General features: G+C 37.5%; 1 protein-coding gene across 1 annotated transcript in view; it reads left to right on the plus strand.

Annotated features, from left to right (window-relative positions):
• LOC118250065 (potassium voltage-gated channel subfamily KQT member 1-like) overlaps positions 1–13,218 on the plus strand; it is a 517,473-nt gene that overhangs the window by 270,718 nt on the left and 233,537 nt on the right. The window lies entirely within an intron of this gene.

Consider the following 13,218-nt stretch of genomic DNA (forward strand, 5'->3'; position numbering starts at 1 on the left):
CCATTATAGAAAAGAACACGTTTTTGTAGCTTTTACCTGATTTACAGCTTTTTGGAACATTTAAAGCCCTCTTAATAGTGTAGTTTCTACACAGTTTCTTCTTTATAACACTTATGTTGAGATAGAAGTGAATAATGTTATTGGCAAAAGTGCTTCTGCCCATAACTCTCTGAATTAAAATAGGATAGAAAATAACCTAGAAATCTTTAGAATATTTAGATATTAAAGGTATATTTGGGGATTGTATCAACAAAACAAACAAACATACTTTAAGTCTAAAATCTTAAGATTTAGCTTTGTGGATCAGTGTGGTATAATCAATAGAAGGGTTCAGAGCTCTCTAGAAGAAACTCATTCCCTGGATAAATGGATAAATTAAAAAAAAAAAAATTTTGGAAGCAAGATCAAAGTGATTTTGCTGTCTTGCTACGTTTGCATCCATTAGCAGAGGTTACTTCTAAAGAGCAAATATTTGCCTTTGAAATGGAGTAGAATGCCCCAGGTATAGTGTTCAAAAACATTCCCATAAATACCAAAGATATCATCCTTTGCCTCTCATTTCAAGTGATATTACTTTGTATGGGAAATCATATCATCCCACAATATATTTTAGGAAGAAAGTATAAATATTTCCATCAAGGCCACTTGATCTATTTGCTTACTATCTGCTACCTCCTTCTGAGACTGCTTTTGTCCTTGGCATGAAAAAATAAATAAATGTTTCTCTATTCATCAGTAGATTCTTCCTTCTTCTTAGAAGCATCCCTGTGAAGGAGCTAAAAATTCTGCTGAAATGAATGAACAATAAAATTCTCATGGACTTCAGCAGATGGGTTCATGCAGGGTTGAAATGAGAACCTGTTTTGAAAAGACATCCAGAAAATGGGGAAAAGTCGTTACAGTATTTCACTAAGGCTTGACAAATAAAGAGGATGCTGTTGAAGACAAGCTTTAATAAAAAATAAAAAAAAGTTATTGGTGTCAATATAATAAGCAGCTGGGTGAAATTCCACAGATAGACAGCATCACTGAAAAGTGTTTTCTACCTTTCAAATCTGGTAAACATCTTTTGTTTTTGAACACAAAACAAAACAAAATGTGTAACAAAAATCTGCTATAACAGGCTAACTTTAGGCCCCTTTAACGTACCCAGAGTTGATCTTCAGCCTTCAGTTTGTGTAGTAGTTCACCAACATACGCCTTCACTGTTGTTTTGGTCTGCTGTAATAATTATTCATTAAAATTGACTGCACTTTTAAATAAAAGATTTGGTAAAGCTTCTCACAAGTAAATCTAATCGCTGTCATATTTGCCTAATTTGGTTACATCTTCATTGTTACTATTGTTATTTTTTGTAATGCAATAACATGTATAGATCTCATGCAAGATCAGGGGCTCGCTGTGCTGGACACTTTATAAATAGAGAATATGAGACAGTCCCTATCCCTCAAGTACTCCTAGTCTAAATAGACACAGTAGGAAAGGAAGCGGAAGCATGAAGCACTAAAGTGATTTTGCCTGAGGTCACACAACAGGTCATTTCTAGGTTGGGGTAAAGAAGCTGGTCTTTCTGCTGCCCTTCCAACATCTCTTACCAACACATCTCAGGTGGTGAGTGAAATTTTCTTAAACATTTACAGTTGTGATGTTGCACGTATTTTGATTTGTGTTTTGGAGATTTGCTTGCCACAAAGTTGGTCCCTGCTCTTTTATGTTAATATTAAAACCTTTAAAAGTGACAGTAGTTTTGGCATAAAAATAGAGCGTCATCGAGAGGGAAGCTGGATTTTGTAAGTTATTATAAGAAACATCATTTTGCGAATGAGAAAGTTTTGCCACTGTTGTTGAACGGTTTTCAGATAGTGCTGCTAAATGAGCTCTTCCTCCTTCTGTCCTTGTTGTAAACTCACTGCATACAGGCATGGCCAGTAGTGCTTTTTGGTCAGGAAAATGAGCTGACTGTTTTAGGATGAGATGGACTGTGACAGGCCTGAATGTATATAGCTTGGAGTGTTAACTAAAGTCATTTGTATTACCTGATTTTGAACCATCTTCAATATTCCTTAGCATCTCCAGTAACATTATTTCTTTATGGGTACTGTTTTTTTGGCTAGTTTGTTGGCTCTCTAGAAGAATTCTAGTCAAGAATTAAGGAAAGTACGACTGAGATCATGTAGTGCGTCACTATAATATTGCATGGAGTGTAATTTTGAATATGTCTATTTAACTGTGTTTGTCAGCTCATTTATGTAACATAGGAATACAGTTCACCTGTGGTATTACTGTTACCAGTTAACAGATTTTGTACCAAAGATTTTCAAAATTTAGGAACCTGACCTAACTTTGACATTAGCCCTATACTAACAAGGGGTTGAACTATGCTTCCAATCTGGATGAGTGTACAGTTCTCTTTTTAGTGGTGACCTAGCCACTTCATTCTCACACCTTTTATAGCTGTGGCAGAACATTGTCTAATTCTGAGGTAGTTTTATGTTAATAACTCATTTAACACAGCGACTGCAAGCAGTTTAGCCCACATTTTCACTTTGCCCTTTTTATCTATAAAGAATACCTGAGAGATGCAAACTCAATGCACGTCCTTGCAGAGTAGACCAACTACTCTTTATTCTTTGGCACTTTAGAGAAAGCACTGAGGTTGCTCACATTTCTGAGTTCTAGTAGGCTAACTAATGTGCTTCTGCTTGTGTTTTTGTGGACTTGAAATCATGTTGTGTTTTTCTCTTACCGTTGCATAAGAAGTCTCATACCTATGTAACGGATAAACCTTACAAATAAGCCTTACATAGAAGGAACAGGGCAGGCTGTATACTAATTGTGGTCTTCCCTAATACCCTGCTTATTAGATGGTGCTGGCATAGCAGCTTCCCATGTACTCAGGAAGTTTTCCAGTGAAAACTTCAGAAGATCTTTAGAAACACTTCAGTCACCGCTATGTGTTGTTGTTTTCTGTTTTTTCCTCTCTCCTCTCTCATTCTTTATTACTCTGAAAGTTTGCATGAAAATGAAACCTTTTTTATCTGAAGAGTTCATCTTAGTCTAGTAACTGTTCCCCACCTGAAGGCCTTAATCGTGTCCACAATATCCGTTTGTTCAGTCTCACACAGAGGATTATGGCTTCAGGTGGGCAACAAGCAGTGGGAGCAGATGGAATCCCAGGAAACACAGATACCATTCTCATGCAAATCCGTCTCCAAAAGAGAGAAAAGAAAATATATTCAATGCAAACACTCCTTTACTGAAACCTTATGATCAAGAAGTCAAAGGCACAAAAGTCAGAAGTTTCAGCAGTAGGGTTTCCACAGCAACTCTAAACTTGGCTGTCTTGTTGCATTTTTCATGACACTTTTAGCTTTTGTGTCTATCTTCTATCCTGAATTGCTACTGTGGATCTGACCCTTAATGTCTGAGAAAGTTAGAAGTTTGGATTCTAAATATCTGGGAAAAAAAAATCATCTCCGTTTAGAACCATGGTCAAACTATGAGCATATATATATATAAAAAAGCTGAACTTAAGTTTCTCTGGGAACTTAGTTTATCTATCTGACTTCTGCAGGTCTAAAAAACATCTATAATCATGGTGTATGAATAAAAAGCTTTTGTACTACATTTTGTTTTCATTGTCTTTGGCTTTTTATATAGTGGGAAAGTATATCGTCTGTAGTTCCTTGCAACTCCTTTTGTTTTCAGTTTGTGTTCAGCTTCTTGGACAAAAGTAAGGCCTTTGAGGGCAAAGGAAACGTGAGGTAGCCAAGATCACTGAAAAGTTGTACAGACATTTATCTGAATTGCTAGCCTAACTGTCAATTTGGCACAAAGTTTACTTGTACGCTGAATTTTCCATATGCATATTCATTCAGACTTCTAAAAAAACAGTTTCCAATTTTCTTGACGCTGACTGTAGTGTAATAACGTGAATACAAAGGCACATTTTGCTTGTTTCATGTTTTCCTTCAGAGTCAAAGCTAGTTAGTAGTTGAACAATGTGGCTAGTCCATCTACAGGTGTTTCAGTCTCCCACCTTTGTTAGTTAATCCAGGCAGTTAATTTCCCTGCCACTTTTCTTCAGTTGTAAGAATAGCCAGTCTATTTTGTTTAGGATTATTGTAATGGCTGTGCAGTGACACAGATTTTAAATGAAGAAAAGAACTAATAGGTGTGATGATATTTTACTATACTATGTTTTCTTTACACAAAAGCAGTAAAACCAGTGATCATCTGAATTTTGTTGCAAAAGGGTTGTTCAACTGTGTTCTCAAGGTCTCCAGTCTCCTGTCAGAAACACATCCCCACTCTGTATTTCCCGGGGGCATAAATATAACAAAACAAACAAAAGAATGAACAAAATTTCCTAACGTCTATTTGGTGTGTGTGTGTACAAGAATTGGCTAGCCTTCATATTGCTCAGATCAGAAGTGGTTAAACACTTATTGCTGAGTATATCATGGTCTTCTCTCTTTCTTAGCTGTAATGCGTAACAGAGGACTTTATGTAGAGATCTATCTGCTTATTTAGATATCTGCCACAAAACTGGGCAATATAAGTGTGATTGCTGGTGTGACTGAAATCTTCTTTTTGAGGAACTACTGAGGTGACCCTTAGATTACTGTGTTTAGAGGTGATTCATGAACCACAAGAAAATAGTTTATAACTCTGAAAAGAATAACAAAAATATGACCCCTCAAAAACAAACAAACAAACAAAAAAGTAGAAATTACATGAGCCCAATATAAGTTGTTAATTGTTGCTGACATGTAAATGGGAGGAAGAAAAAGTATTTCAATCTGCTGGGCAACATGCTAACATTGCAAAGGGGAAAAGTATTAGAGCACATATGAAGACTTCATGAGGATTAGTAAATTTCTGGTGTAAATTCCCAAACTTCAGTCTATGCCCAAGGACCATGAATTTCTCTGTGCTGTTCCCCTGGCACCCGTTGTCTGGAACATCCATTCACTGCTAGCTGGCTACTTAGCATCTGAACCACTGATGCTTCTGAAGGGAGGAAGCAGCCAGATGTGAGGAATTTCTGCAGAGGAGACGAGGGACTGAGTTTTGGCAACTTGCATTTGGAGGTGGTAGAGGCCAGTGAATGAGAGGTAGGGAGCAGGAGGGTATGGAGGCCAGTGAACGAGGGTAGGGAGCAGGAGCTGCAGATGCATGGTGGGGAGCATGCTCTTGCAGGAGCTGAGATCCAGCCAAGCGGAACAGCATGCTGCAAGTTAGGTGTGAGGTTTGCTAAAGAGCTGTCTGCAGGTATGCTAAGTATGTGGTAAAATTGAGTGTGAGCTGGTAGTGATTCATGCTCACCTGATGGTAAGTCTTTTGGCAGGGATTTAGAGAAGGAAGAGGGGGAAGAATGGCTTTCAATGAAGGACACGCAAGCACTCGACCCATGCAACCACCTAGGAAAGCTGTTGATGTTGTGCATATGATTTGGGGGCTGTTTGGAACCTTTCTGACATCAAAGGAACTTTTGTGTGAGCAGAACTGGTGGTGCAGAACAGGGCTGTTACTCAGCTACCCAGGAGGCTTCCACGGTGGGTGGTAAGCCATTGGGAGTCACCAGATGGCTGCTGAGCTTGTGATTAAGGTGTTGGGACACCCGAAGGAGTACATTTGAAAACATATCTTGGACCACACATCATTGAGTATGACATTAACATTCTGAGTATGGCATTAATTTTCTGTTTTGTAAGGAGTCAAATTTATTAACAATTTATATACTTGAAGCTCTGTGTGTTGGGCAACACACCCTGCTCTCATTATTGTTAATGGCAATAGAAAATATGCACATAACCCCACCATGTACTGCCTAGGCAATTTGCCTTTAACAGTACAAGTTACTAGAAAACAAAATTAAATCATGTAAGTAAGAAAGAAAATGCCTACGTCTCGACTTTATTTCACCTTAGACTTCAGTGTTTAAAAAATGTTAAACCACTTGGTATTAATCAAATCAAGCTGGCTAAATTTGCCTTTTAGGTATCTGAAATGGAACTCTGTTTTATAGCCTGAAATACTGTTTTTTAGGAAGATAAAGTTGTGAGAACCTTTGACTGATCTGTAGTAAAATATTTTACTGCAATTTCATTTGCCTGAACAAATATTTTTAGAACATTAACAGAAATGTATGGCATAAATTTCAAAGCCCATCGTATAATTTCATGTACAAATATTTATATACATGGACTCAGGGAAGTTAAAAATGTAATGTTTTTATAGAAAATATACAATACACTGTATACTCACCATACAGTATATAGTATCTAAAATGGGACAAGGGAGGAGTTTCTTTCAGTATCTTCAGTAAAATATCTTTCACTTAAAATGCCACTGTTACATATTAGCAAAGTAGAAATTCTGTTCTAATAAACCAAGAAACCTGTATATATGTAACTAAGGAGATGCTGTTGATGAAGATGAGATAGTATCACAGAGACTGCAAGTGCAGGAACTCTGTGTTTTACAGGACATAGCCTTTGCCTTTACTCACTAAATCTGTCCCCCACGTAATCCATTCCTCCCTATTGCTTTTCACAGAAAATAGGCATAGGCTGCTACTCATTATGTATTTGATATATATTTGAGGGGAGGTTTGCAATGCAGGTTCATCCCAACTCTGCATCTTTGATTCAAGCCCTACCCCATCTCCTGTTCACAGGTTTAAAACCTGATCCTGAGTTTAAACACCTCTGACCCTCAACCAGAAACTTGCCCACAGTCCTGTGCTCAGCACGAGGAGATGGGTCCTACCTTACGTTGACATGTAATAAATATACACTTAGATGAGTGAGCTTACGGACAGCCAATTCAAGTGCCCTCATTCTCAAATCACTACAGGCTGGTTTCAAAGCTAATTTTTCCTCCTTCCCTGCCAAATGGTTACAAGACAGCACTCGGTTCACAGATTTGCTAGTTTCACCTTTGGTTGTTTTTGTTTTGTTTTTTGTTTGTTTGTTTGTTTTGTTTTGTTTTGTTTTGTTTTTCACAAGGGCATGTGCTAGCACACGGAGTTACCCAGTTGAAATAATGACGTCAGACTGAGGCTGACCTAACAGCTCATGGCTCACCACTACTGATGGGGACAGGTCTTGCTTCAGCTGCACACCGCTCTCCTCTCTTCTCTACCCATCATGGTATAATACTGTTCTGAGCCAGTTCAGACAGCTGTATCAGCCCAAGAGCAGTCTGACAAAACCCTCCCAGGTCAGTGTATTGAATTATCTTATTGAGCCTGAGGAAGTGAGCTGCAACTGTCCATAGAGGACCAAGAGATGATAGGAAAGGGAAACAAAATGAAATAGTACTGTTCCTTTCTATACTAGCAATTAAATGTCAGTTTGATTCAGCTGAAAAAAAAAATAAAAATTAAAAAAAAATAAATAAACTTGCCATCAAAGCAATTGTTTTTGACTGCTATTCAACTTTAATGTTACTGTTTCTGCTTCTGAATCCAGGAAGATCTTCTGTGCCCCAGACACCATGAACTACAGCATAGCTCTGGCAGGGTTTGGGTTCCCAGGCCTGGGCTAAAATGGGGCTCCTGGACCTGTGGGCAGGGGTGGGAGGAGGCCCAGGTAAGGCAGGTCAGGGCCATAAAGGTCTTTTAGTGTTCTCAGGGCTCTGACCTATGGACGGCCTTTTTAAAGTGATGCTGGTTAGGGCAACTCACTTTAGAGGGTTTTGCTGTGTGCTCAAATACTTTTTGTTTAATAACTAAGTCTAGAAATGCACATTTGGATACAAAATGCCTGTGTCACCAAACTTGGTAGGAGAGAGCTAGTTTGCTAGGACAGTGTATACATGTCTTGATGGTTTCATGACAACTTAAACTGGTCTACATCTGAGCTACTGCAAACCACCTCTTCCTCCTCCCCCACTCTCTGTCCCCCACCACCTGCTGCTGTCACCTGCCCTGCAAGGTGATTTTGCTCAGGGAACTGATCCAACAGAAAATGCTTTTTTCCTCCCTTCAGTGTTAGCTTTCAGACAAACAACAGCCTGACCCGACTCGGTGTGCAGCTATGCGGGTACAAGCAGGTAGTGAGAATTGCTGACCATGCAGGGGGTCCAAAGGCCTCCTCTCAGGAGCAGCTTGACCTAAGCTGATCATGAAACACCCGTCTGAATTTTAGCTTGCATTGTTAACACCCATTAAAAGTCTGTTCAAAGGCCCTTTGGAGTTGCAAGAGAAAGGCTATTTTAATGCATTCTATTACATTCAATAGTCTTTGGATATGATCTTGCTTTGTGTTGTGTTATTTACCTACTATGATTCCTTTTTTGCAAACTGGTTCCTACTGTGTGACCAGGTCAAATGCTGTCATCCATTGCAGTAAGAGCTGTTGCTGTTCTAATTCTGATGCTGATATTTTTTTAACCTTGGTGTGTTTATTGATCATTAATCTAACCAGCTGCTGTATTTTTAAACTATGGAAGAGTTACTGTAAATGTAAATGTAAAAGCATATGGCAAAGTTAGTGCTTTTGCTATGAATTTGAAGGCAGTGGAATGAGAGAGCCGCGGGCTGTCTAGGACAAACTTCTCCTGGTACTCCATGGAAACGAGGAGATGCTCATACTCACATGAAATCTACAGCCTACAAGGTGGGGGGAACCTTCTTCTAATTTTTCACAGGACTCCTTAGGAATCACACTAGGTGATGCCTAATGATTCTAAGATTTCAGATTATGATTACTCTTGACTTTCTTTTAAATCAGAAGTGAACAGGCTAATCTGAATATACGTCTTACTAATGAGTTCAGGACTCTGACGTTGGGCAAAAGAAAGAACCCTAAACAATTCAAGGACCATTAACTCCAATGTTTGCCTAGTGATGAGAGAATAGTTCAGGATGTGTGTCTGGGCTTTACAGTGTATTTTTTTAGTAGTGGACTTTCCTTTGGAAACATTAAGAAGTTCAAAATTAGTAAGTGCTGCTGTAATGCAAACGTCAATGTTGCATGGAAAACACCTCAGTTTACTTGCCATCTGTTTTTCAATGGCAAACATTACAGGACAGAGCAAAGCCTGCATTAAATGAGCAGCTCCAACACTCTCCTATTTTTTGCAAGACCTGAGTTAATCACGTCACAAAAAGGAGAAACTGATATTTTTTCTCTTTACTTAATGAGCTTTTTTTTTTTTCCTGCCTGCTGCATCACCTCAGTCATACTAGTTTCTCTCTGCAAACAGCAACACATTCCCCAAGTCTATTAGACAGGATCTGTTCTCCTGCCACTCTCCCAGGTGTCAGTGGTGCTTTTGGTCGTTATCATTGGAAGGTATCTCAGTGTTAATAGCACCTCAGATGCAATTCTGAGGCTATAAAGAAGCAGGGTCCTGATGAAAACAGTTGGTGATTTCTATATGTATTTATGCTCCTTAAGTATTATGCTGGAGTAGTTGCTGTTGTTGTTTTTCCATAGAAAGTATTGAGGTAATAGGTTTCCCTTCCCAAAACAAGTATTATACCAAAAAAATGTTCATGATACAGTCTGACTTTGTTTCTGAAGTCAAATATCCACACCTCTTTATATTCATGTTATTTTTTTCATTTCTCTATAGAAATTGCTCATAAATAAGTCTATTTTTTTCCTTCCTTCATTAAATAATCCTACATTTCAGTATACTCTCCTTTGAAAGGCTTAATTTCTCCACTGCTAATATTATATGACTATATTAGTTATTAATGCAGGCAACTCATAAACACAGTTTAGAGAGTACTGGCCTTGGAAGAACATTCCAGGAGACCAATATATCAAATCAATTCTGAAGTCCGTTGACCTCAGGACAGAATTACAGGTTTATAATTTACTCAACACTTATATGACCTGGAGAACAAAGGATTGCCAAGTCAGTCAAAATGAAATTACTCTTGGCCTTAAAATAGTCATTTTCATGCTATTAAAACTATGGATAAATCACTGTTGAGATTATTTTGAGTTTATAAATCAGGTTTGTATTTTTCCATATTTATGCTCACAATCTAGAAATTTACATTTACTTTAATACATATTTTATTATTTTCTGAAAGTTATGAAACACTTCAGCTTATTTCATGGATGTGTATTAAGTATTGTTATTTATACAAAGATATGTGTATGCCCAAAACGTCCAATTTTCTTGTGAATAAAATGGGCGTGTGTAATACAGGTCAGCAAGTTAGGCTGATAAAGTGAAGCAGTAAGAATCTTATAGGATGATGCCAGCTGCCGATTACTGTATGAAAGATTTTGCAATACTTACTCACGGTACAGGATCACCTCTATCTGTGTTTGGCAGCTGAGGCATAACAGAGCAGTATGCATTCCTGACAACATTCATTGTTGACAATATTTGTTCAGCTTGACAGGCATGAAAAAATAGCAAGGATAAGTAATTGAAGAACATTCCCTCAACACAACTTCTAATTGCATAATTAGGGTACAGTTTGCAAACCTTAATTTTGAACATAGTTTGATATGCCTGCAGCCTGTGTAGTTGAGTAAAATAACTCATGTAGAGAAAGTTACTTCGATGTGGATTTTGCAGAATCAAATCCTTCATTAATTTTGATCAGATCTTAACCTATGCAGGTATTTCTTGTCAGTCATTTGGAAAGTAGGCTAGTTTCTCTTTGTCTAGGCAATTCCATTAAAAAGCTATTTTTGGAAGTGTAGGAAAGGAGTGTAGATGAATAAAGAATTTCGTGATTTAATGTTACAGCAGACAGAAACAGAAAACTGTGGTTCTACAATGTGACCCGAGTCATTTGAAAATATATATATATATTCAGAGATACTGCGTTTTTTAAAACTACCTGTGCATTTTCAGTATATTGGTAATGCAAAAAGTTTCAATGAGCTCAGTCTGTGACAGCCGTGTCCCCAGAATATCTCATCTAGAAACAAAACTTGGTGGGAGTTTCTTTGGACAGAAAAAGCATTTCCACTACAATTTTCTGAAAATTTCTTTCACATCAGACAGACATTATCACAAGCAGCAACACTCTGATCAGCCTAATATACAGTCTTCATCAGGATGCTGCAGTCTTGATGTAAAGACTCTGTCCCACACAGTTTATCATATATTTTATATTACTGTAATGGTTAGTTTGCATGTACTTAGTAGAAACTGTTTTTTGTGATACCCATTGACTTAGTATGTACACCAGAGCTCAGCTGAAAATTGATATTATTTTTTTCCATTGTAGCTTGATCCAAATATATTAAAAAAGTATTCTGTCCAATTTGAATGAAAATGAACATTTTTTTTTCTTTTTCCACAAAACTAAAAAAATATGTTTCCTGATGGATTAAATGCTTTGTTTGACCCAGAAGGAAACCTTATTCTCCTAGAAAGCTCCCAGAAGCTCCTAGGAAAGGAGATATCCTTCTATCATTTAATGTCGTGATGCATCCAGATTGTGAGACGTTTAGATTTAGTTCTTTCCTTACTTTGAAAGGATTTGAGCATGTTGTGCTGTAGAAGCATGGTCAGTTTTGGTAGCCAGGAGCGGAACAGACTATACTGTGCTGTGGAATAAATTGAACATTTCCTCCAGCATGCTAGAGAGACAAGCACCTTTACTGTTTGTAAGAAAAAGACCTACCTTAAAGGCTGTATGCTTAAAACTTTGTTTATCCCTTTGGCCAAAAGATGCCACATAAAGAAAGAAAGAAAAAAAAGAGACATTTATGAACTGTTGCCTGGCTCTCTTCTCTTGAAGAAAGGTATTTTGCTTCAGATAACTGATAGCACCAGGTTAAGCTGATTATCACTTGTGACACTATATAATTAAGGAAAACTATCAGCTGTCACTCAGACATAGTTGTTAACTGCATGTGCAAGTTTAAAGATGTTTTGGGGTAATAGAAAATGTCTTTATTTCCCCTATAGTTCTCACAGCATAAGTCTTGAAAATTGTATTATGTCCTGTGGGCAATAGAAAGATTGAAATGACGATAATAGGAATTTTAAGATGGGGATGGGGGCCTTAAAACTTGAGAGTAGTGGGTCTTCATGATCGAGTAGGCTGGTAACAGGAGAGAAAAACCGGTTTTGTGTTAAATCCAGATGATGCAGATTGTGTTCAAAAATTGTTCCTGTCTGATTCTTGGTTTGTCAGCCTCTGCTTCATGTCATTTGAAGTTAAGTACCTTTGATTCATGGAGTGTTGTGTAAACGTTTGTTGATTTCTATCTTTTCTGGTTTACACTTCTGCCCAGAGGTTTGCTTTGAGTTTCAGGTTTGGGCAAACTGAAATTGTCAAAGTAAACTCACTTCAAAGTACAGTGTTTCAAGTGGTTTTCCTTGCAGTCCTTGCCAAACCTCAGATTTTGCATACTTTTTGCATAATTTCCAAGCAAAAAGATAAATTGTCTCAGTCTTCTTTGGAATGGTGTTGAAGCTTATAGGTTTATGAACTTTTAGAAAACTAAGCCTGTAATTCATTATCAAACCAGTTCAATAATGTAAGCACTTGTTGGAGGGTGGGAGCATCCTGGGAAATTCTGTATAACAAAATATATTGGAAGAAAATGTGTTCTTATTTCAGCTTAAAATGGATAGATGGTAATGACATATTTCATATTTCTGAGCACTGAAATTTTGAGTTTGAATATGTTAACGATTGAGCTGCCACCTCATCTCTACAGCCAGTTCCTCCAGACCCAGTATAAATACAATTGCTCAAAGACAAGATGAAGCTGATTTGAGGCAACATCTATATGTTTGTTCATTGGATAAAAAAAAAAAGAAAAAGAAGAAAAGAAAAAAAATAGAAATTCTACTTCAGTGGGAGTCTTAATAGCATAGTTCCCAGTTTTTATTTCATTCTCACACAGAACTTCCAAAAGGACTTCTCAGATCGTTGTCAGAGAACAATCAGTGGAAATGTGTCAAATGAAATAAAGTGCAACACCCCCCCCACCTTCTTTTTTGTTCAAACATATTTCTGTATGGCCTTCAGCATTGCTGACATAATTAATTGCATCTATTAAGTGTTCTAATTACAGCAATTCAGGTTGTTAGCCACCTAAATGAGTGCATAATTATTTAGAAACACTTTTGATTGCAGTACTGGCATACTCAAGGCCCAATTAAAACACACACAAGAAAAAAAAAAAAAAAGCTGGAGACTTTGAAGCACTGATACTAATTGCTATTGTCCTGTTAATTAAACAGCCTCATATGAATATGCACTAAATACTGCAT

Source organism: Cygnus atratus, chromosome 1, assembly GCF_013377495.2.
Source record: "Cygnus atratus isolate AKBS03 ecotype Queensland, Australia chromosome 1, CAtr_DNAZoo_HiC_assembly, whole genome shotgun sequence".
NCBI classification, from domain to species: Eukaryota; Metazoa; Chordata; class Aves; order Anseriformes; family Anatidae; genus Cygnus; species Cygnus atratus.